A 19,852-nucleotide genomic window follows, 5' to 3' on the forward strand; every position below is an offset into this window, starting at 1 on the left:
AGTACCCAAGCTGTACACAGTTGTGGCACACATCAGCTGCCACGAGAATGGCATGCCAACAGACTCGTCTTCCACGGGTAACTCGAACACAGTGCAGGTGGCTGGTCTCGGGTGCATGCATGCATGCAAAGTATATTCCACTGGGCACAAGATTATTTACTGCAAGAGACAGGTGTAGGCCAGAATACATACAGGGTGGTTAGAATACAGCCATTGTCTTGAAGATGAGCCAGTTTGTCTTGCTTTGTACAAGTGGGAGAGTAGAGGTTGGAGTTTGTATGTGTTAAGGAATGTTACTTGGGCCTGACATATTTTGGAGCGTGTGGAGAAGTTAGTTTGCATAGACCAGAGGCATGTTTCCCACATCTGACAGCAACGGTCGTCGTGGCCGAGTGGTTAAGGCGATAGACTAGAAATCTATTGGGATCTTCCCGCGCAGGTTCGAATCCTGCCGACGACGCATTCTTTTTCACAACTGTTTTGTGACATGTTTCCTTCGTTTTTTTGCGCCTGAAGAGTACCCAAGCTGTACACAGTTGTGGCACACATCAGCTGCCACGAGAATGGCATGCCAACAGACTCGTCTTCCACGGGTAACTCGAACACAGTGCAGGTGGCTGGTCTCGGGTGCATGCATGCATGCAAAGTATATTCCACTGGGCACAAGATTATTTACTGCAAGAGACAGGTGTAGGCCAGAATACATACAGGGTGGTTAGAATACAGCCATTGTCTTGAAGATGAGATAGTTTGTCTTGCTTTGTACAAGTGGGAGAGTAGAGGTTGGAGTTTGTATGTGTTAAGGAATGTTACTTGGGCCTGACATATTTTGGAGCGTGTGGAGAAGTTAGTTTGCATAGACCAGAGGCATGTTTCCCACATCTGACAGCAACGGTCGTCGTGGCCGAGTGGTTAAGGCGATAGACTAGAAATCTATTGGGATCTTCCCGCGCAGGTTCGAATCCTGCCGACGACGCATTCTTTTTCACAACTGTTTTGTGACATGTTTCCTTCGTTTTTTGCGCCTGAAGAGTACCCAAGCTGTACACAGTTGTGGCACACATCAGCTGCCACGAGAATGGCATGCCAACAGACTCGTCTTCCACGGGTAACTCGAACACAGTGCAGGTGGCTGGTCTCGGGTGCATGCATGCATGCAAAGTATATTCCACTGGGCACAAGATTATTTACTGCAAGAGACAGGTGTAGGCCAGAATACATACAGGGTGGTTAGAATACAGCCATTGTCTTGAAGATGAGCCAGTTTGTCTTACTTTGTACAAGTGGGAGAGTAGAGGTTGGAGTTTGAATGTGTTAAGGAATGTTACTTGGGCCTGACATATTTTGGAGCGTGTGGAGAAGTTAGTTTGCATAGACCAGAGGCATGTTTCCCACATCTGACAGCAACGGTCGTCGTGGCCGAGTGGTTAAGGCGATAGACTAGAAATCTATTGGGATCTTCCCGCGCAGGTTCGAAACCATGCCGACGACGCATTCTTTTTCACAACTGTTTTGTGACATGTTTCCTTCGTTTTTTGCGCCTGAAGAGTACCCAAGCTGTACACAGTTGTGGCACACATCAGCTGCCACGAGAATGGCATGCCAACAGACTCGTCTTCCACGGGTAACTCGAACACAGTGCAGGTGGCTGGTCTCGGGTGCATGCATGCATGCAAAGTATATTCCACTGGGCACAAGATTATTTACTGCAAGAGACAGGTGTAGGCCAGAATACATACAGGGTGGTTAGAATACAGCCATTGTCTTGAAGATGAGCCAGTTTGTCTTGCTTTGTACAAGTGGGAGAGTAGAGGTTGGAGTTTGTATGTGTTAAGGAATGTTACTTGGGCCTGACATATTTTGGAGCGTGTGGAGAAGTTAGTTTGCATAGACCAGAGGCATGTTTCCCACATCTGACAGCAACGGTCGTCGTGGCCGAGTGGTTAAGGCGATAGACTAGAAATCTATTGGGATCTTCCCGCGCAGGTTCGAATCCTGCCGACGACGCATTCTTTTTCACAACTGTTTTGTGACATCTTTCCTTCGTTTTTTGCGCCTGAAGAGTACCCAAGCTGTACACAGTTGTGGCACACATCAGCTGCCACGAGAATGGCATGCCAACAGACTCGTCTTCCACGGGTAACTCGAACACAGTGCAGGTGGCTGGTCTCGGGTGCATGCATGCATGCAAAGTATATTCCACTGGGCACAAGATTATTTACTGCAAGAGACAGGTGTAGGCCAGAATACATACAGGGTGGTTAGAATACAGCCATTGTCTTGAAGATGAGCCAGTTTGTCTTACTTTGTACAAGTGGGAGAGTAGAGGTTGGAGTTTGTATGTGTTAAGGAATGTTACTTGGGCCTGACATATTTTGGAGCGTGTGGAGAAGTTAGTTTGCATAGACCAGAGGCATGTTTCCCACATCTGACAGCAACGGTCGTCGTGGCCGAGTGGTTAAGGCGATAGACTAGAAATCTATTGGGATCTTCCCGCGCAGGTTCGAAACCATGCCGACGACGCATTCTTTTTCACAACTGTTTTGTGACATGTTTCCTTCGTTTTTTGCGCCTGAAGAGTACCCAAGCTGTACACAGTTGTGGCACACATCAGCTGCCACGAGAATGGCATGCCAACAGACTCGTCTTCCACGGGTAACTCGAACACAGTGCAGGTGGCTGGTCTCGGGTGCATGCATGCATGCAAAGTATATTCCACTGGGCACAAGATTATTTACTGCAAGAGATAGGTGTAGGCCAGAATACATACAGGGTGGTTAGAATACAGCCATTGTCTTGAAGATGAGCCAGTTTGTCTTGCTTTGTACAAGTGGGAGAGTAGAGGTTGGAGTTTGTATGTGTTAAGGAATGTTACTTGGGCCTGACATATTTTGGAGCGTGTGGAGAAGTTAGTTTGCATAGACCAGAGGCATGTTTCCCACATCTGACAGCAACGGTCGTCGTGGCCGAGTGGTTAAGGCGATAGACTAGAAATCTATTGGGATCTTCCCGCGCAGGTTCGAATCCTGCCGACGACGCATTCTTTTTCACAACTGTTTTGTGACATGTTTCCTTCGTTTTTTTGCGCCTGAAGAGTACCCAAGCTGTACACAGTTGTGGCACACATCAGCTGCCACGAGAATGGCATGCCAACAGACTCGTCTTCCACGGGTAACTCGAACACAGTGCAGGTGGCTGGTCTCGGGTGCATGCATGCATGCAAAGTATATTCCACTGGGCACAAGATTATTTACTGCAAGAGACAGGTGTAGGCCAGAATACATACAGGGTGGTTAGAATACAGCCATTGTCTTGAAGATGAGATAGTTTGTCTTGCTTTGTACAAGTGGGAGAGTAGAGGTTGGAGTTTGTATGTGTTAAGGAATGTTACTTGGGCCTGACATATTTTGGAGCGTGTGGAGAAGTTAGTTTGCATAGACCAGAGGCATGTTTCCCACATCTGACAGCAACGGTCGTCGTGGCCGAGTGGTTAAGGCGATAGACTAGAAATCTATTGGGATCTTCCCGCGCAGGTTCGAATCCTGCCGACGACGCATTCTTTTTCACAACTGTTTTGTGACATGTTTCCTTCGTTTTTTTGCGCCTGAAGAGTACCCAAGCTGTACACAGTTGTGGCACACATCAGCTGCCACGAGAATGGCATGCCAACAGACTCGTCTTCCACGGGTAACTCGAACACAGTGCAGGTGGCTGGTCTCGGGTGCATGCATGCATGCAAAGTATATTCCACTGGGCACAAGATTATTTACTGCAAGAGATAGGTGTAGGCCAGAATACATACAGGGTGGTTAGAATACAGCCATTGTTTTGAAGATGAGCCAGTTTGTCTTGCTTTGTACAAGTGGGAGAGTAGAGGTTGGAGTTTGTATGTGTTAAGGAATGTTACTTGGGCCTGACATATTTTGGAGCGTGTGGAGAAGTTAGTTTGCATAGACCAGAGGCATGTTTCCCACATCTGACAGCAACGGTCGTCGTGGCCGAGTGGTTAAGGCGATAGACTAGAAATCTATTGGGATCTTCCCGCGCAGGTTCGAATCCTGCCGACGACGCATTCTTTTTCACAACTGTTTTGTGACATGTTTCCTTCGTTTTTTTGCGCCTGAAGAGTACCCAAGCTGTACACAGTTGTGGCACACATCAGCTGCCACGAGAATGGCATGCCAACAGACTCGTCTTCCACGGGTAACTCGAACACAGTGCAGGTGGCTGGTCTCGGGTGCATGCATGCATGCAAAGTATATTCCACTGGGCACAAGATTATTTACTGCAAGAGACAGGTGTAGGCCAGAATACATACAGGGTGGTTAGAATACAGCCATTGTCTTGAAGATGAGCCAGTTTGTCTTGCTTTGTACAAGTGGGAGAGTAGAGGTTGGAGTTTGTATGTGTTAAGGAATGTTACTTGGGCCTGACATATTTTGGAGCGTGTGGAGAAGTTAGTTTGCATAGACCAGAGGCATGTTTCCCACATCTGACAGCAACGGTCGTCGTGGCCGAGTGGTTAAGGCGATAGACTAGAAATCTATTGGGATCTTCCCGCGCAGGTTCGAAACCATGCCGACGACGCATTCTTTTTCACAACTGTTTTGTGACATGTTTCCTTCGTTTTTTGCGCCTGAAGAGTACCCAAGCTGTACACAGTTGTGGCACACATCAGCTGCCACGAGAATGGCATGCCAACAGACTCGTCTTCCACGGGTAACTCGAACACAGTGCAGGTGGCTGGTCTCGGGTGCATGCATGCATGCAAAGTATATTCCACTGGGCACAAGATTATTTACTGAAATAGACAGGTGTAGGCCAGAATACATACAGGGTGGTTAGAATACAGCCATTGTCTTGAAGATGAGCCAGTTTGTCTTGCTTTGTACAAGTGGGAGAGTAGAGGTTGGAGTTTGTATGTGTTAAGGAATGTTACTTGGGCCTGACATATTTTGGAGCGTGTGGAGAAGTTAGTTTGCATAGACCAGAGGCATGTTTCCCACATCTGACAGCAACGGTCGTCGTGGCCGAGTGGTTAAGGCGATAGACTAGAAATCTATTGGGATCTTCCCGCGCAGGTTCGAATCCTGCCGACGACGCATTCTTTTTCACAACTGTTTTGTGACATGTTTCCTTCGTTTTTTGCGCCTGAAGAGTACCCAAGCTGTACACAGTTGTGGCACACATCAGCTGCCACGAGAATGGCATGCCAACAGACTCGTCTTCCACGGGTAACTCGAACACAGTGCAGGTGGCTGGTCTCGGGTGCATGCATGCATGCAAAGTATATTCCACTGGGCACAAGATTATTTACTGCAAGAGACAGGTGTAGGCCAGAATACATACAGGGTGGTTAGAATACAGCCATTGTCTTGAAGATGAACCAGTTTGTCTTGCTTTGTACAAGTGGGAGAGTAGAGGTTGGAGTTTGTATGTGTTAAGGAATGTTACTTGGGCCTGACATATTTTGGAGCGTGTGGAGAAGTTAGTTTGCATAGACCAGAGGCATGTTTCCCACATCTGACAGCAACGGTCGTCGTGGCCGAGTGGTTAAGGCGATAGACTAGAAATCTATTGGGATCTTCCCGCGCAGGTTCGAATCCTGCCGACGACGCATTCTTTTTCACAACTGTTTTGTGACATCTTTCCTTCGTTTTTTGCGCCTGAAGAGTACCCAAGCTGTACACAGTTGTGGCACACATCAGCTGCCACGAGAATGGCATGCCAACAGACTCGTCTTCCACGGGTAACTCGAACACAGTGCAGGTGGCTGGTCTCGGGTGCATGCATGCATGCAAAGTATATTCCACTGGGCACAAGATTATTTACTGCAAGAGACAGGTGTAGGCCAGAATACATACAGGGTGGTTAGAATACAGCCATTGTCTTGAAGATGAGCCAGTTTGTCTTACTTTGTACAAGTGGGAGAGTAGAGGTTGGAGTTTGTATGTGTTAAGGAATGTTACTTGGGCCTGACATATTTTGGAGCGTGTGGAGAAGTTAGTTTGCATAGACCAGAGGCATGTTTCCCACATCTGACAGCAACGGTCGTCGTGGCCGAGTGGTTAAGGCGATAGACTAGAAATCTATTGGGATCTTCCCGCGCAGGTTCGAAACCATGCCGACGACGCATTCTTTTTCACAACTGTTTTGTGACATGTTTCCTTCGTTTTTTGCGCCTGAAGAGTACCCAAGCTGTACACAGTTGTGGCACACATCAGCTGCCACGAGAATGGCATGCCAACAGACTCGTCTTCCACGGGTAACTCGAACACAGTGCAGGTGGCTGGTCTCGGGTGCATGCATGCATGCAAAGTATATTCCACTGGGCACAAGATTATTTACTGCAAGAGACAGGTGTAGGCCAGAATACATACAGGGTGGTTAGAATACAGCCATTGTCTTGAAGATGAGCCAGTTTGTCTTGCTTTGTACAAGTGGGAGAGTAGAGGTTGGAGTTTGTATGTGTTAAGGAATGTTACTTGGGCCTGACATATTTTGGAGCGTGTGGAGAAGTTAGTTTGCATAGACCAGAGGCATGTTTCCCACATCTGACAGCAACGGTCGTCGTGGCCGAGTGGTTAAGGCGATAGACTAGAAATCTATTGGGATCTTCCCGCGCAGTTTCGAATCCTGCCGACGACGCATTCTTTTTCACAACTGTTTTGTGACATCTTTCCTTCGTTTTTTGCGCCTGAAGAGTACCCAAGCTGTACACAGTTGTGGCACACATCAGCTGCCACGAGAATGGCATGCCAACAGACTCGTCTTCCACGGGTAACTCGAACACAGTGCAGGTGGCTGGTCTCGGGTGCATGCATGCATGCAAAGTATATTCCACTGGGCACAAGATTATTTACTGCAAGAGACAGGTGTAGGCCAGAATACATACAGGGTGGTTAGAATACAGCCATTGTCTTGAAGATGAGCCAGTTTGTCTTGCTTTGTACAAGTGGGAGAGTAGAGGTTGGAGTTTGTATGTGTTAAGGAATGTTACTTGGGCCTGACATATTTTGGAGCGTGTGGAGAAGTTAGTTTGCATAGACCAGAGGCATGTTTCCCACATCTGACAGCAACGGTCGTCGTGGCCGAGTGGTTAAGGCGATAGACTAGAAATCTATTGGGATCTTCCCGCGCAGGTTCGAATCCTGCCGACGACGCATTCTTTTTCACAACTGTTTTGTGACATCTTTCCTTCGTTTTTTGCGCCTGAAGAGTACCCAAGCTGTACACAGTTGTGGCACACATCAGCTGCCACGAGAATGGCATGCCAACAGACTCGTCTTCCACGGGTAACTCGAACACAGTGCAGGTGGCTGGTCTCGGGTGCATGCATGCATGCAAAGTATATTCCACTGGGCACAAGATTATTTACTGCAAGAGACAGGTGTAGGCCAGAATACATACAGGTTGGTTAGAATACAGCCATTGTCTTGAAGATGAGCCAGTTTGTCTTACTTTGTACAAGTGGGAGAGTAGAGGTTGGAGTTTGTATGTGTTAAGGAATGTTACTTGGGCCTGACATATTTTGGAGCGTGTGGAGAAGTTAGTTTGCATAGACCAGAGGCATGTTTCCCACATCTGACAGCAACGGTCGTCGTGGCCGAGTGGTTAAGGCGATAGACTAGAAATCTATTGGGATCTTCCCGCGCAGGTTCGAAACCATGCCGACGACGCATTCTTTTTCACAACTGTTTTGTGACATGTTTCCTTCGTTTTTTGCGCCTGAAGAGTACCCAAGCTGTACACAGTTGTGGCACACATCAGCTGCCACGAGAATGGCATGCCAACAGACTCGTCTTCCACGGGTAACTCGAACACAGTGCAGGTGGCTGGTCTCGGGTGCATGCATGCATGCAAAGTATATTCCACTGGGCACAAGATTATTTACTGCAAGAGACAGGTGTAGGCCAGAATACATACAGGGTGGTTAGAATACAGCCATTGTCTTGAAGATGAGCCAGTTTGTCTTGCTTTGTACAAGTGGGAGAGTAGAGGTTGGAGTTTGTATGTGTTAAGGAATGTTACTTGGGCCTGACATATTTTGGAGCGTGTGGAGAAGTTAGTTTGCATAGACCAGAGGCATGTTTCCCACATCTGACAGCAACGGTCGTCGTGGCCGAGTGGTTAAGGCGATAGACTAGAAATCTATTGGGATCTTCCCGCGCAGGTTCGAATCCTGCCGACGACGCATTCTTTTTCACAACTGTTTTGTGACATCTTTCCTTCGTTTTTTGCGCCTGAAGAGTACCCAAGCTGTACACAGTTGTGGCACACATCAGCTGCCACGAGAATGGCATGCCAACAGACTCGTCTTCCACGGGTAACTCGAACACAGTGCAGGTGGCTGGTCTCGGGTGCATGCATGCATGCAAAGTATATTCCACTGGGCACAAGATTATTTACTGCAAGAGACAGGTGTAGGCCAGAATACATACAGGGTGGTTAGAATACAGCCATTGTCTTGAAGATGAGCCAGTTTGTCTTACTTTGTACAAGTGGGAGAGTAGAGGTTGGAGTTTGTATGTGTTAAGGAATGTTACTTGGGCCTGACATATTTTGGAGCGTGTGGAGAAGTTAGTTTGCATAGACCAGAGGCATGTTTCCCACATCTGACAGCAACGGTCGTCGTGGCCGAGTGGTTAAGGCGATAGACTAGAAATCTATTGGGATCTTCCCGCGCAGGTTCGAAACCATGCCGACGACGCATTCTTTTTCACAACTGTTTTGTGACATGTTTCCTTCGTTTTTTGCGCCTGAAGAGTACCCAAGCTGTACACAGTTGTGGCACACATCAGCTGCCACGAGAATGGCATGCCAACAGACTCGTCTTCCACGGGTAACTCGAACACAGTGCAGGTGGCTGGTCTCGGGTGCATGCATGCATGCAAAGTATATTCCACTGGGCACAAGATTATTTACTGCAAGAGACAGGTGTAGGCCAGAATACATACAGGGTGGTTAGAATACAGCCATTGTCTTGAAGATGAGCCAGTTTGTCTTACTTTGTACAAGTGGGAGAGTAGAGGTTGGAGTTTGTATGTGTTAAGGAATGTTACTTGGGCCTGACATATTTTGGAGCGTGTGGAGAAGTTAGTTTGCATAGACCAGAGGCATGTTTCCCACATCTGACAGCAACGGTCGTCGTGGCCGAGTGGTTAAGGCGATAGACTAGAAATCTATTGGGATCTTCCCGCGCAGGTTCGAAACCATGCCGACGACGCATTCTTTTTCACAACTGTTTTGTGACATGTTTCCTTCGTTTTTTGCGCCTGAAGAGTACCCAAGCTGTACACAGTTGTGGCACACATCAGCTGCCACGAGAATGGCATGCCAACAGACTCGTCTTCCACGGGTAACTCGAACACAGTGCAGGTGGCTGGTCTCGGGTGCATGCATGCATGCAAAGTATATTCCACTGGGCACAAGATTATTTACTGCAAGAGACAGGTGTAGGCCAGAATACATACAGGGTGGTTAGAATACAGCCATTGTCTTGAAGATGAGCCAGTTTGTCTTGCTTTGTACAAGTGGGAGAGTAGAGGTTGGAGTTTGTATGTGTTAAGGAATGTTACTTGGGCCTGACATATTTTGGAGCGTGTGGAGAAGTTAGTTTGCATAGACCAGAGGCATGTTTCCCACATCTGACAGCAACGGTCGTCGTGGCCGAGTGGTTAAGGCGATAGACTAGAAATCTATTGGGATCTTCCCGCGCAGGTTCGAATCCTGCCGACGACGCATTCTTTTTCACAACTGTTTTGTGACATGTTTCCTTCGTTTTTTGCGCCTGAAGAGTACCCAAGCTGTACACAGTTGTGGCACACATCAGCTGCCACGAGAATGGCATGCCAACAGACTCGTCTTCCACGGGTAACTCGAACACAGTGCAGGTGGCTGGTCTCGGGTGCATGCATGCATGCAAAGTATATTCCACTGGGCACAAGATTATTTACTGCAAGAGACAGGTGTAGGCCAGAATACATACAGGGTGGTTAGAATACAGCCATTGTCTTGAAGATGAGCCAGTTTGTCTTACTTTGTACAAGTGGGAGAGTAGAGGTTGGAGTTTGTATGTGTTAAGGAATGTTACTTGGGCCTGACATATTTTGGAGCGTGTGGAGAAGTTAGTTTGCATAGACCAGAGGCATGTTTCCCACATCTGACAGCAACGGTCGTCGTGGCCGAGTGGTTAAGGCGATAGACTAGAAATCTATTGGGATCTTCCCGCGCAGGTTCGAAACCATGCCGACGACGCATTCTTTTTCACAACTGTTTTGTGACATGTTTCCTTCGTTTTTTGCGCCTGAAGAGTACCCAAGCTGTACACAGTTGTGGCACACATCAGCTGCCACGAGAATGGCATGCCAACAGACTCGTCTTCCACGGGTAACTCGAACACAGTGCAGGTGGCTGGTCTCGGGTGCATGCATGCATGCAAAGTATATTCCACTGGGCACAAGATTATTTACTGCAAGAGACAGGTGTAGGCCAGAATACATACAGGGTGGTTAGAATACAGCCATTGTCTTGAAGATGAGCCAGTTTGTCTTGCTTTGTACAAGTGGGAGAGTAGAGGTTGGAGTTTGTATGTGTTAAGGAATGTTACTTGGGCCTGACATATTTTGGAGCGTGTGGAGAAGTTAGTTTGCATAGACCAGAGGCATGTTTCCCACATCTGACAGCAACGGTCGTCGTGGCCGAGTGGTTAAGGCGATAGACTAGAAATCTATTGGGATCTTCCCGCGCAGTTTCGAATCCTGCCGACGACGCATTCTTTTTCACAACTGTTTTGTGACATCTTTCCTTCGTTTTTTGCGCCTGAAGAGTACCCAAGCTGTACACAGTTGTGGCACACATCAGCTGCCACGAGAATGGCATGCCAACAGACTCGTCTTCCACGGGTAACTCGAACACAGTGCAGGTGGCTGGTCTCGGGTGCATGCATGCATGCAAAGTATATTCCACTGGGCACAAGATTATTTACTGCAAGAGACAGGTGTAGGCCAGAATACATACAGGGTGGTTAGAATACAGCCATTGTCTTGAAGATGAGCCAGTTTGTCTTGCTTTGTACAAGTGGGAGAGTAGAGGTTGGAGTTTGTATGTGTTAAGGAATGTTACTTGGGCCTGACATATTTTGGAGCGTGTGGAGAAGTTAGTTTGCATAGACCAGAGGCATGTTTCCCACATCTGACAGCAACGGTCGTCGTGGCCGAGTGGTTAAGGCGATAGACTAGAAATCTATTGGGATCTTCCCGCGCAGGTTCGAATCCTGCCGACGACGCATTCTTTTTCACAACTGTTTTGTGACATCTTTCCTTCGTTTTTTGCGCCTGAAGAGTACCCAAGCTGTACACAGTTGTGGCACACATCAGCTGCCACGAGAATGGCATGCCAACAGACTCGTCTTCCACGGGTAACTCGAACACAGTGCAGGTGGCTGGTCTCGGGTGCATGCATGCATGCAAAGTATATTCCACTGGGCACAAGATTATTTACTGCAAGAGACAGGTGTAGGCCAGAATACATACAGGTTGGTTAGAATACAGCCATTGTCTTGAAGATGAGCCAGTTTGTCTTACTTTGTACAAGTGGGAGAGTAGAGGTTGGAGTTTGTATGTGTTAAGGAATGTTACTTGGGCCTGACATATTTTGGAGCGTGTGGAGAAGTTAGTTTGCATAGACCAGAGGCATGTTTCCCACATCTGACAGCAACGGTCGTCGTGGCCGAGTGGTTAAGGCGATAGACTAGAAATCTATTGGGATCTTCCCGCGCAGGTTCGAAACCATGCCGACGACGCATTCTTTTTCACAACTGTTTTGTGACATGTTTCCTTCGTTTTTTGCGCCTGAAGAGTACCCAAGCTGTACACAGTTGTGGCACACATCAGCTGCCACGAGAATGGCATGCCAACAGACTCGTCTTCCACGGGTAACTCGAACACAGTGCAGGTGGCTGGTCTCGGGTGCATGCATGCATGCAAAGTATATTCCACTGGGCACAAGATTATTTACTGCAAGAGACAGGTGTAGGCCAGAATACATACAGGGTGGTTAGAATACAGCCATTGTCTTGAAGATGAGCCAGTTTGTCTTGCTTTGTACAAGTGGGAGAGTAGAGGTTGGAGTTTGTATGTGTTAAGGAATGTTACTTGGGCCTGACATATTTTGGAGCGTGTGGAGAAGTTAGTTTGCATAGACCAGAGGCATGTTTCCCACATCTGACAGCAACGGTCGTCGTGGCCGAGTGGTTAAGGCGATAGACTAGAAATCTATTGGGATCTTCCCGCGCAGGTTCGAAACCATGCCGACGACGCATTCTTTTTCACAACTGTTTTGTGACATGTTTCCTTCGTTTTTTGCGCCTGAAGAGTACCCAAGCTGTACACAGTTGTGGCACACATCAGCTGCCACGAGAATGGCATGCCAACAGACTCGTCTTCCACGGGTAACTCGAACACAGTGCAGGTGGCTGGTCTCGGGTGCATGCATGCATGCAAAGTATATTCCACTGGGCACAAGATTATTTACTGCAAGAGACAGGTGTAGGCCAGAATACATACAGGGTGGTTAGAATACAGCCATTGTCTTGAAGATGAGCCAGTTTGTCTTGCTTTGTACAAGTGGGAGAGTAGAGGTTGGAGTTTGTATGTGTTAAGGAATGTTACTTGGGCCTGACATATTTTGGAGCGTGTGGAGAAGTTAGTTTGCATAGACCAGAGGCATGTTTCCCACATCTGACAGCAACGGTCGTCGTGGCCGAGTGGTTAAGGCGATAGACTAGAAATCTATTGGGATCTTCCCGCGCAGTTTCGAATCCTGCCGACGACGCATTCTTTTTCACAACTGTTTTGTGACATGTTTCCTTCGTTTTTTGCGCCTGAAGAGTACCCAAGCTGTACACAGTTGTGGCACACATCAGCTGCCACGAGAATGGCATGCCAACAGACTCGTCTTCCACGGGTAACTCGAACACAGTGCAGGTGGCTGGTCTCGGGTGCATGCATGCATGCAAAGTATATTCCACTGGGCACAAGATTATTTACTGCAAGAGACAGGTGTAGGCCAGAATACATACAGGGTGGTTAGAATACAGCCATTGTCTTGAAGATGAGCCAGTTTGTCTTGCTTTGTACAAGTGGGAGAGTAGAGGTTGGAGTTTGTATGTGTTAAGGAATGTTACTTGGGCCTGACATATTTTGGAGCGTGTGGAGAAGTTAGTTTGCATAGACCAGAGGCATGTTTCCCACATCTGACAGCAACGGTCGTCGTGGCCGAGTGGTTAAGGCGATAGACTAGAAATCTATTGGGATCTTCCCGCGCAGGTTCGAATCCTGCCGACGACGCATTCTTTTTCACAACTGTTTTGTGACATCTTTCCTTCGTTTTTTGCGCCTGAAGAGTACCCAAGCTGTACACAGTTGTGGCACACATCAGCTGCCACGAGAATGGCATGCCAACAGACTCGTCTTCCACGGGTAACTCGAACACAGTGCAGGTGGCTGGTCTCGGGTGCATGCATGCATGCAAAGTATATTCCACTGGGCACAAGATTATTTACTGCAAGAGACAGGTGTAGGCCAGAATACATACAGGGTGGTTAGAATACAGCCATTGTCTTGAAGATGAGCCAGTTTGTCTTACTTTGTACAAGTGGGAGAGTAGAGGTTGGAGTTTGTATGTGTTAAGGAATGTTACTTGGGCCTGACATATTTTGGAGCGTGTGGAGAAGTTAGTTTGCATAGACCAGAGGCATGTTTCCCACATCTGACAGCAACGGTCGTCGTGGCCGAGTGGTTAAGGCGATAGACTAGAAATCTATTGGGATCTTCCCGCGCAGGTTCGAAACCATGCCGACGACGCATTCTTTTTCACAACTGTTTTGTGACATGTTTCCTTCGTTTTTTGCGCCTGAAGAGTACCCAAGCTGTACACAGTTGTGGCACACATCAGCTGCCACGAGAATGGCATGCCAACAGACTCGTCTTCCACGGGTAACTCGAACACAGTGCAGGTGGCTGGTCTCGGGTGCATGCATGCATGCAAAGTATATTCCACTGGGCACAAGATTATTTACTGCAAGAGACAGGTGTAGGCCAGAATACATACAGGGTGGTTAGAATACAGCCATTGTCTTGAAGATGAGCCAGTTTGTCTTGCTTTGTACAAGTGGGAGAGTAGAGGTTGGAGTTTGTATGTGTTAAGGAATGTTACTTGGGCCTGACATATTTTGGAGCGTGTGGAGAAGTTAGTTTGCATAGACCAGAGGCATGTTTCCCACATCTGACAGCAACGGTCGTCGTGGCCGAGTGGTTAAGGCGATAGACTAGAAATCTATTGGGATCTTCCCGCGCAGTTTCGAATCCTGCCGACGACGCATTCTTTTTCACAACTGTTTTGTGACATCTTTCCTTCGTTTTTTGCGCCTGAAGAGTACCCAAGCTGTACACAGTTGTGGCACACATCAGCTGCCACGAGAATGGCATGCCAACAGACTCGTCTTCCACGGGTAACTCGAACACAGTGCAGGTGGCTGGTCTCGGGTGCATGCATGCATGCAAAGTATATTCCACTGGGCACAAGATTATTTACTGCAAGAGACAGGTGTAGGCCAGAATACATACAGGGTGGTTAGAATACAGCCATTGTCTTGAAGATGAGCCAGTTTGTCTTGCTTTGTACAAGTGGGAGAGTAGAGGTTGGAGTTTGTATGTGTTAAGGAATGTTACTTGGGCCTGACATATTTTGGAGCGTGTGGAGAAGTTAGTTTGCATAGACCAGAGGCATGTTTCCCACATCTGACAGCAACGGTCGTCGTGGCCGAGTGGTTAAGGCGATAGACTAGAAATCTATTGGGATCTTCCCGCGCAGGTTCGAATCCTGCCGACGACGCATTCTTTTTCACAACTGTTTTGTGACATCTTTCCTTCGTTTTTTGCGCCTGAAGAGTACCCAAGCTGTACACAGTTGTGGCACACATCAGCTGCCACGAGAATGGCATGCCAACAGACTCGTCTTCCACGGGTAACTCGAACACAGTGCAGGTGGCTGGTCTCGGGTGCATGCATGCATGCAAAGTATATTCCACTGGGCACAAGATTATTTACTGCAAGAGACAGGTGTAGGCCAGAATACATACAGGTTGGTTAGAATACAGCCATTGTCTTGAAGATGAGCCAGTTTGTCTTACTTTGTACAAGTGGGAGAGTAGAGGTTGGAGTTTGTATGTGTTAAGGAATGTTACTTGGGCCTGACATATTTTGGAGCGTGTGGAGAAGTTAGTTTGCATAGACCAGAGGCATGTTTCCCACATCTGACAGCAACGGTCGTCGTGGCCGAGTGGTTAAGGCGATAGACTAGAAATCTATTGGGATCTTCCCGCGCAGGTTCGAAACCATGCCGACGACGCATTCTTTTTCACAACTGTTTTGTGACATGTTTCCTTCGTTTTTTGCGCCTGAAGAGTACCCAAGCTGTACACAGTTGTGGCACACATCAGCTGCCACGAGAATGGCATGCCAACAGACTCGTCTTCCACGGGTAACTCGAACACAGTGCAGGTGGCTGGTCTCGGGTGCATGCATGCATGCAAAGTATATTCCACTGGGCACAAGATTATTTACTGCAAGAGACAGGTGTAGGCCAGAATACATACAGGGTGGTTAGAATACAGCCATTGTCTTGAAGATGAGCCAGTTTGTCTTGCTTTGTACAAGTGGGAGAGTAGAGGTTGGAGTTTGTATGTGTTAAGGAATGTTACTTGGGCCTGACATATTTTGGAGCGTGTGGAGAAGTTAGTTTGCATAGACCAGAGGCATGTTTCCCACATCTGACAGCAACGGTCGTCGTGGCCGAGTGGTTAAGGCGATAGACTAGAAATCTATTGGGATCTTCCCGCGCAGGTTCGAAACCATGCCGACGACGCATTCTTTTTCACAACTGTTTTGTGACATGTTTCCTTCGTTTTTTGCGCCTGAAGAGTACCCAAGCTGTACACAGTTGTGGCACACATCAGCTGCCACGAGAATGGCATGCCAACAGACTCGTCTTCCACGGGTAACTCGAACACAGTGCAGGTGGCTGGTCTCGGGTGCATGCATGCATGCAAAGTATATTCCACTGGGCACAAGATTATTTACTGCAAGAGACAGGTGTAGGCCAGAATACATACAGGGTGGTTAGAATACAGCCATTGTCTTGAAGATGAGCCAGTTTGTCTTGCTTTGTACAAGTGGGAGAGTAGAGGTTGGAGTTTGTATGTGTTAAGGAATGTTACTTGGGCCTGACATATTTTGGAGCGTGTGGAGAAGTTAGTTTGCATAGACCAGAGGCATGTTTCCCACATCTGACAGCAACGGTCGTCGTGGCCGAGTGGTTAAGGCGATAGACTAGAAATCTATTGGGATCTTCCCGCGCAGGTTCGAATCCTGCCGACGACGCATTCTTTTTCACAACTGTTTTGTGACATCTTTCCTTCGTTTTTTGCGCCTGAAGAGTACCCAAGCTGTACACAGTTGTGGCACACATCAGCTGCCACGAGAATGGCATGCCAACAGACTCGTCTTCCACGGGTAACTCGAACACAGTGCAGGTGGCTGGTCTCGGGTGCATGCATGCATGCAAAGTATATTCCACTGGGCACAAGATTATTTACTGCAAGAGACAGGTGTAGGCCAGAATACATACAGGGTGGTTAGAATACAGCCATTGTCTTGAAGATGAGCCAGTTTGTCTTACTTTGTACAAGTGGGAGAGTAGAGGTTGGAGTTTGTATGTGTTAAGGAATGTTACTTGGGCCTGACATATTTTGGAGCGTGTGGAGAAGTTAGTTTGCATAGACCAGAGGCATGTTTCCCACATCTGACAGCAACGGTCGTCGTGGCCGAGTGGTTAAGGCGATAGACTAGAAATCTATTGGGATCTTCCCGCGCAGGTTCGAAACCATGCCGACGACGCATTCTTTTTCACAACTGTTTTGTGACATGTTTCCTTCGTTTTTTGCGCCTGAAGAGTACCCAAGCTGTACACAGTTGTGGCACACATCAGCTGCCACGAGAATGGCATGCCAACAGACTCGTCTTCCACGGGTAACTCGAACACAGTGCAGGTGGCTGGTCTCGGGTGCATGCATGCATGCAAAGTATATTCCACTGGGCACAAGATTATTTACTGCAAGAGACAGGTGTAGGCCAGAATACATACAGGGTGGTTAGAATACAGCCATTGTCTTGAAGATGAGCCAGTTTGTCTTGCTTTGTACAAGTGGGAGAGTAGAGGTTGGAGTTTGTATGTGTTAAGGAATGTTACTTGGGCCTGACATATTTTGGAGCGTGTGGAGAAGTTAGTTTGCATAGACCAGAGGCATGTTTCCCACATCTGACAGCAACGGTCGTCGTGGCCGAGTGGTTAAGGCGATAGACTAGAAATCTATTGGGATCTTCCCGCGCAGGTTCGAATCCTGCCGACGACGCATTCTTTTTCACAACTGTTTTGTGACATGTTTCCTTCGTTTTTTGCGCCTGAAGAGTACCCAAGCTGTACACAGTTGTGGCACACATCAGCTGCCACGAGAATGGCATGCCAACAGACTCGTCTTCCACGGGTAACTCGAACACAGTGCAGGTGGCTGGTCTCGGGTGCATGCATGCATGCAAAGTATATTCCACTGGGCACAAGATTATTTACTGCAAGAGACAGGTGTAGGCCAGAATACATACAGGGTGGTTAGAATACAGCCATTGTCTTGAAGATGAGCCAGTTTGTCTTGCTTTGTACAAGTGGGAGAGTAGAGGTTGGAGTTTGTATGTGTTAAGGAATGTTACTTGGGCCTGACATATTTTGGAGCGTGTGGAGAAGTTAGTTTGCATAGACCAGAGGCATGTTTCCCACATCGGACAGCAACGGTCGTCGTGGCCGAGTGGTTAAGGCGATAGACTAGAAATCTATTGGGATCTTCCCGCGCAGGTTCGAAACCATGCCGACGACGCATTCTTTTTCACAACTGTTTTGTGACATGTTTCCTTCGTTTTTTGCGCCTGAAGAGTACCCAAGCTGTACACAGTTGTGGCACACATCAGCTGCCACGAGAATGGCATGCCAACAGACTCGTCTTCCACGGGTAACTCGAACACAGTGCAGGTGGCTGGTCTCGGGTGCATGCATGCATGCAAAGTATATTCCACTGGGCACAAGATTATTTACTGCAAGAGACAGGTGTAGGCCAGAATACATACAGGGTGGTTAGAATACAGCCATTGTCTTGAAGATGAGCCAGTTTGTCTTGCTTTGTACAAGTGGGAGAGTAGAGGTTGGAGTTTGTATGTGTTAAGGAATGTTACTTGGGCCTGACATATTTTGGAGCGTGTGGAGAAGTTAGTTTGCATAGACCAGAGGCATGTTTCCCACATCTGACAGCAACGGTCGTCGTGGCCGAGTGGTTAAGGCGATAGACTAGAAATCTATTGGGATCTTCCCGCGCAGGTTCGAATCCTGCCGACGACGCATTCTTTTTCACAACTGTTTTGTGACATGTTTCCTTCGTTTTTTGCGCCTGAAGAGTACCCAAGCTGTACACAGTTGTGGCACACATCAGCTGCCACGAGAATGGCATGCCAACAGACTCGTCTTCCACGGGTAACTCGAACACAGTGCAGGTGGCTGGTCTCGGGTGCATGCATGCATGCAAAGTATATTCCACTGGGCACAAGATTATTTACTGCAAGAGACAGGTGTAGGCCAGAATACATACAGGGTGGTTAGAATACAGCCATTGTCTTGAAGATGAGCCAGTTTGTCTTGCTTTGTACAAGTGGGAGAGTAGAGGTTGGAGTTTGTATGTGTTAAGGAATGTTACTTGGGCCTGACATATTTTGGAGCGTGTGGAGAAGTTAGTTTGCATAGACCAGAGGCATGTTTCCCACATCGGACAGCAACGGTCGTCGTGGCCGAGTGGTTAAGGCGATAGACTAGAAATCTATTGGGATCTTCCCGCGCAGGTTCGAATCCTGCCGACGACGCATTCTTTTTCACAACTGTTTTGTGACATCTTTCCTTCGTTTTTTGCGCCTGAAGAGTACCCAAGCTGTACACAGTTGTGGCACACATCAGCTGCCACGAGAATGGCATGCCAACAGACTCGTCTTCCACGGGTAACTCGAACACAGTGCAGGTGGCTGGTCTCGGGTGCATGCATGCATGCAAAGTATATTCCACTGGGCACAAGATTATTTACTGCAAGAGACAGGTGTAGGCCAGAATACATACAGGGTGGTTAGAATACAGCCATTGTCTTGAAGATGAGCCAGTTTGTCTTGCTTTGTACAAGTGGGAGAGTAGAGGTTGGAGTTTGTATGTGTTAAGGAATGTTACTTGGGCCTGACATATTTTGGAGCGTGTGGAGAAGTTAGTTTGCATAGACCAGAGGCATGTTTCCCACATCTGACAGCAACGGTCGTCGTGGCCGAGTGGTTAAGGCGATAGACTAGAAATCTATTGGGATCTTCCCGCGCAGGTTCGAATCCTGCCGACGACGCATTCTTTTTCACAACTGTTTTGTGACATGTTTCCTTCGTTTTTTGCGCCTGAAGAGTACCCAAGCTGTACACAGTTGTGGCACACATCAGCTGCCACGAGAATGGCATGCCAACAGACTCGTCTTCCACGGGTAACTCGAACACAGTGCAGGTGGCTGGTCTCGGGTGCATGCATGCATGCAAAGTATATTCCACTGGGCACAAGATTATTTACTGCAAGAGACAGGTGTAGGCCAGAATACATACAGGGTGGTTAGAATACAGCCATTGTCTTGAAGATGAGCCAGTTTGTCTTGCTTTGTACAAGTGGGAGAGTA

General features: G+C 47.8%; 13 non-coding genes across 13 annotated transcripts; all 13 read left to right on the forward strand.

Annotated features, from left to right (window-relative positions):
- The first annotated feature begins 378 nt into the window (after positions 1-378).
- Trnas-aga (transfer RNA serine (anticodon AGA)) lies at positions 379-460 on the forward strand. The gene has a single exon. It is a non-coding gene; the product is annotated as a tRNA-Ser (tRNA).
- Positions 461-894: 434 nt separating this feature from the next.
- Positions 895-976, forward strand: Trnas-aga (transfer RNA serine (anticodon AGA)). Its single transcript has one exon. It is a non-coding gene; the product is annotated as a tRNA-Ser (tRNA).
- Positions 977-1,925: 949 nt separating this feature from the next.
- Trnas-aga (transfer RNA serine (anticodon AGA)) lies at positions 1,926-2,007 on the forward strand. Its single transcript has one exon. It is a non-coding gene; the product is annotated as a tRNA-Ser (tRNA).
- Positions 2,008-2,956: 949 nt separating this feature from the next.
- Trnas-aga (transfer RNA serine (anticodon AGA)) lies at positions 2,957-3,038 on the forward strand. The gene has a single exon. It is a non-coding gene; the product is annotated as a tRNA-Ser (tRNA).
- Positions 3,039-3,472: 434 nt separating this feature from the next.
- On the forward strand, positions 3,473-3,554 carry Trnas-aga (transfer RNA serine (anticodon AGA)). Its single transcript has one exon. It is a non-coding gene; the product is annotated as a tRNA-Ser (tRNA).
- Positions 3,555-3,988: 434 nt separating this feature from the next.
- On the forward strand, positions 3,989-4,070 carry Trnas-aga (transfer RNA serine (anticodon AGA)). The gene has a single exon. It is a non-coding gene; the product is annotated as a tRNA-Ser (tRNA).
- Positions 4,071-5,020: 950 nt separating this feature from the next.
- Trnas-aga (transfer RNA serine (anticodon AGA)) lies at positions 5,021-5,102 on the forward strand. The gene has a single exon. It is a non-coding gene; the product is annotated as a tRNA-Ser (tRNA).
- Positions 5,103-5,535: 433 nt separating this feature from the next.
- Positions 5,536-5,617, forward strand: Trnas-aga (transfer RNA serine (anticodon AGA)). The gene has a single exon. It is a non-coding gene; the product is annotated as a tRNA-Ser (tRNA).
- A 1,464-nt stretch (positions 5,618-7,081) lies between these two features.
- Trnas-aga (transfer RNA serine (anticodon AGA)) lies at positions 7,082-7,163 on the forward strand. The gene has a single exon. It is a non-coding gene; the product is annotated as a tRNA-Ser (tRNA).
- A 949-nt stretch (positions 7,164-8,112) lies between these two features.
- Positions 8,113-8,194, forward strand: Trnas-aga (transfer RNA serine (anticodon AGA)). The gene has a single exon. It is a non-coding gene; the product is annotated as a tRNA-Ser (tRNA).
- A 1,465-nt stretch (positions 8,195-9,659) lies between these two features.
- On the forward strand, positions 9,660-9,741 carry Trnas-aga (transfer RNA serine (anticodon AGA)). The gene has a single exon. It is a non-coding gene; the product is annotated as a tRNA-Ser (tRNA).
- Positions 9,742-11,205: 1,464 nt separating this feature from the next.
- On the forward strand, positions 11,206-11,287 carry Trnas-aga (transfer RNA serine (anticodon AGA)). The gene has a single exon. It is a non-coding gene; the product is annotated as a tRNA-Ser (tRNA).
- A 1,980-nt stretch (positions 11,288-13,267) lies between these two features.
- Positions 13,268-13,349, forward strand: Trnas-aga (transfer RNA serine (anticodon AGA)). Its single transcript has one exon. It is a non-coding gene; the product is annotated as a tRNA-Ser (tRNA).
- Positions 13,350-19,852: the final 6,503 nt, after the last annotated feature.

This window comes from Haliotis asinina, chromosome 16, assembly GCF_037392515.1.
Source record: "Haliotis asinina isolate JCU_RB_2024 chromosome 16, JCU_Hal_asi_v2, whole genome shotgun sequence".
NCBI classification, from domain to species: Eukaryota; Metazoa; Mollusca; class Gastropoda; order Lepetellida; family Haliotidae; genus Haliotis; species Haliotis asinina.